This window comes from Arachis hypogaea, chromosome 15 (genome assembly GCF_003086295.3).
Source record: "Arachis hypogaea cultivar Tifrunner chromosome 15, arahy.Tifrunner.gnm2.J5K5, whole genome shotgun sequence".
NCBI lineage: Eukaryota > Viridiplantae > Streptophyta > Magnoliopsida > Fabales > Fabaceae > Arachis > Arachis hypogaea.
In genome coordinates this window covers 29,288,924-29,293,088 of record NC_092050.1, presented here as the reverse complement: position 1 = coordinate 29,293,088, position 4,165 = coordinate 29,288,924, and the positions used below count along the sequence as shown (strand labels likewise).

The following is a 4,165-nucleotide window of genomic DNA, read 5'->3' as shown; positions in this document are numbered from 1 at the left end:
GGGGAAGGATCAGGAAAGGTGGGTGAGATTTGGTCGGGGGAGAGGGGGAGGGGGTAAAGGCACGCTGAACTTGAAGGGACCAAGTTCGGCGCCACTGCTTGGCGTATGTGTTCTCCTTTTTTTTATGTCGTTCTCCACGCTGAATTTGGAATTTTTCAAGTTCAGCGTGGGCCTTTCAGAGCCTCGCACCCAATTTGTACGTACACTTCTACGCTGAACTTGCAAAGGATCAAGTTCGGCGCCATATGCTTCTCACTTTGCATGTTATTACGCCGCTTTTCACGCTAAATTTGGGAAATTCCAAGTTTAGCATGGACCTTCTAGAATCAAAATTTCTTTTTATATGCATGCACGGCGCCGAATTTGGAAATCCCAAGTTCGGCATCAACTTGACCGAGTCAACCGTCTCTAGGGTGGGCAAAAATTTTCTAAGTGTCTGGTTCCTGTTCTAAAAATATCTGCATGATTAAAGCACACGTAAAACAAAGAAAAAATAGTAAAAACTCAATAAAAATCAAATAAATAATAAAACTAACACAACGGAAAATAGACTAAGGATATGAAACTATCAGGTTGCCTCCCGACAAGCGCTTCTTTACCGTCACTAGGTTGACGGTCAGCTCCTCTAAGGAGGAGGATCATAGGAGCTCAGCTCTTCACCCCTCACTGTGAACTTCTTTCCTGTGCTCCCATTCATCAACTCTATATGCTCAAGAGATAGGATCCTGTTCACTGTATGAGGCAGGATTGGGCATATAGTGAATACCACTTTCATTACTGGGGAGAAGTTTTCAGTGGAAATCTTTTTGTTTCTCCATCTCTTGGGTACTTTCTTCTTTTTGGGAACCTCCTCCTTGGTGGATGATGCCTTCCCAAGACCAAACTTAGGTTTGATGTCAGGAGAAATTTTATTGATTGTCACCAAAGGAGGTTTGAGCTGCAGATTCTGTTGTGCATCATCAGGGAGTTCTTGAAGGTTTGGATCAATAAGCTCAGTCTACATGCACCTATCTTCTTTACCTGCTGAATGCATATCCTTGAAGACATGAAATACTAGTTGCTCATTATGCACTCTAAGCAGTATTTCACCCACTTCTAAATCAATTAGAGCTCTTCCAGTGGCTAGAAATGGTCTTCCTAGAATTATAGAGGCATTCTCATCCTCTCCCGTGTCAAGAATCACAAAATCTGCTGGGAGGAAGAACTTACGCACTTTGACCAAAATATTCTTCACTAATCCATATGCAGGCTTTATAGATTTGTCTGTCATCTGTAATGCTATCCTTGTGGGTTGTGCCTCTCGGATTTGCAACTTCTTCATCACAAACAAGGGCATTAAATTTATGCTTGCCCCCAAATCACATAGGGCTTTCTCAAAGGTGGTGCTCCCAATGGTACATGGAATTTGAAAGCTTCCTGGATCTGGCATCTTCCTTGGCAAGTTATTCTGAATTATGGCACTACATTCCTTAGTTAGGACCACTGTCTCATCTCCCTTCAAAGGCTTCTTCTTTGACAACAGCTCCTTCATGAATTTGACATAGAGAGGCATTTGCTCCAAAACCTCAGCAAAAGGAATATTGATTTGCAACTTCCTGAAGACTTCCAAGAACTTTGAAAACTGCTTGTCCTTGGTCTCCTTTTGAAGTCTTTGAGGATATGGCATTTTAGGCTTCAGGCGCCTTAGGCAATGTAGGATGAGTGTCAAGAGAGACTGGGAATGGATTATCTGCATGCTTTGGAGGGACGTGCTCTACTTCTTCCTTCTTCTCCTCTGGAGCTTCTTTTTCAATTGGCTCCTCATTAATTTGTGCTTCAGTACTTGCCATTTGTCCACTTATCAAGGTGATAGCCTTACATTCCTCTCTTGGATTTGGAATTGTGTTACTAGGAAGGCTATTAGTGGTCCTCTGATCAATTTCATTAACTTTTGTGGCTAATTGACCCATCTGATCTCCAAGTTCTTGATTGATGTTCTGGTTTCATGTATAAAGCTTGCCATTAGTGCTTCCAAATCATTGTTCTTTTTAGACTGAGGAGTTACTTGCTGAGATGACTAAAACTGGTGGTTATTAAAATTGTTTTGATGGAAACCGCCTTGAGAATTATTATTAAAATTTTGTGGCCTCTGAGGTTGCTCTCTCCACCCTAAATTTGGGTGATTTTTCCACCCCTGATTATAAGTCTTCGCATATGGATCATTATTGGGGTTTCTAGGAGCACTCCCCATGTAGTTGACCTGTTCAGAAGAAGATGGAGCATAATCATAATTCTTATTTTGCATAAAATTACCTGTCATGTCATAAGGGACCTCTTGAGGTGTATTCTGGGTGTTGACAGCTGAAACTTGTATTCCACTCAACCGTTGAGTAATTAGATTTACTTGCTGAGACAAAAGCTTGTTCTGAGCAAGAAGAGCATCAACAGCTTCCACTTCCAAAACGCCTCTCTTTTGAGGGGTCTCAGAGTTCATAGGATTCCTATTGGAGGAATATAAGTATTGGTTGTTAGAAACTAACTCAATAAGCTTAGTGGTCTCCTCTGGTGTCTTCTTCATGTGCAAAGAACCACCTGCAGAATTATCTAGGCGCATCTTGGACATTTCACATAAGCCCTCATAAAAGATATCCAGCTAAGTCCATCTAGAGAACATGTTCGGAGGGCATTGCCTAGTCAGTAGCTTGAATCTCTCCCAAGCTTCATAAAGGGCCTCACCATCTTTCTGTCTGAAAGTCTGAAGCTCCACCCTTAGCTTAGTCAGCTTTTGAGGAGGGAAAAATTTAGTCAGAAATCCAGTGACAACCTTATCCCAGGTATCCAGACTTTCCTTGAGTTGAGAATCTAACCACAGCTTTGCTCTATCTTTCACAGCAAATGGGAAGAGCATGAGTCTGTATACCTCAGGATTCACTCCATTGTTCTTCACAATGTTATAAATCTGCAGGAAATCAGAAATAAATTGATTTGGATCTTCCTGAGGGAGTCTATGATACTGGCAATTTTGTTGCACAAGAGTGACAAGCTGAGGCTTAAGTTCAAAATTGTTTACAGCTATAAGAGGCACCACAATACTGTTGCCATAAAGATCTGCATTAGGAGTAGTGTAAGAGCCAAGCACTCTTCTAGGTTTCTCATTCCCATTCGGATTTGCCATATTGGCATTAGCAGCATTATGATGATCCATGGTGGACTTTGCAGCCTTGTGAAGTCTTGCTTGTTGCAAATGCCACCTGAAAGTCATTTCAAGTTCAGAATCAAAGTCTAACAGAAGTTCTTTATCCCTGTTCCTGCTCATAAACAGACAGAAGACAAGAAAAGATGGGACTCTCTACGTCAGAGTGCAGAGAGTTCCTAGTGAGGTAACCTGTGTAAAATAATAAAATAAAAATACTTACTACTTAATGCTAAAATTTTTTGAAAATAATGATTAAAAAGCAAGCTAAAAATTTTGAAATTTTAAGGACAAATTAAACAGAAAAACTAAAATAAAATTAACTAGGTAACACTAAACTTAATTTCAGAAATAAAGGAAAAATAAAGCTAGAGGAATTCGAAAGTTAAGATGCAAAAATTAAATAAATTTAAAGCTAAAACGCCTAATATAAGCAATCAAACAACTAATAGTTGTCAATTACAATCAATCCATGGCAACGGCACCAAAAACTTGGTGCGGAATTTATAACCCACAAACTAATCGGCAAGTGCACCGGGTCATACCAATTAATACCTCAGGTGAGTGGGGGTCGATCCCACGAGGATTGATGGACTAAGCAACAATGGTTAAGTGATTTACTTAGTTATACAAACAGAAAAGAGTGTTTTGGTGTTCAAAAGTATTAAACAGTAATTCAGAGATTAAGACAGCAAGCAGTAAATTGATGAGAATATATGGAGAAAACAGTTAAGGCTTCAGAGTTATCTATTTTCCGGATTGACTTTTTTACTAACTATTTTAATCATGCAAGATTCAATTCATGGCAAACTATATGTGACTAAACCCTAATTCTTTAGACCTTTTTAGTCTCCTCTAACCTTCATCAACCGCCAATTCCTTGGTCACTTAACTCCAATTAGAGGGTGAAGTTCAATTCTAGTTTATATGCCACAAAAACCCCAATTACCCAAATATAAGAGGATTATATGTCACGTATCCCGTTAAGTCCAG

The 4,165-nt window shown here is 39.8% G+C and overlaps 1 non-coding gene across 1 annotated transcript; it reads left to right on the top strand.

Moving 5' to 3' along the window:
* Positions 1–2,648: 2,648 nt before the first annotated feature.
* On the top strand, positions 2,649–2,754 carry LOC112752621 (small nucleolar RNA R71). The gene has a single exon (XR_003177048.1). It is a non-coding gene; the product is annotated as a small nucleolar RNA R71 (small nucleolar RNA).
* Positions 2,755–4,165: the final 1,411 nt, after the last annotated feature.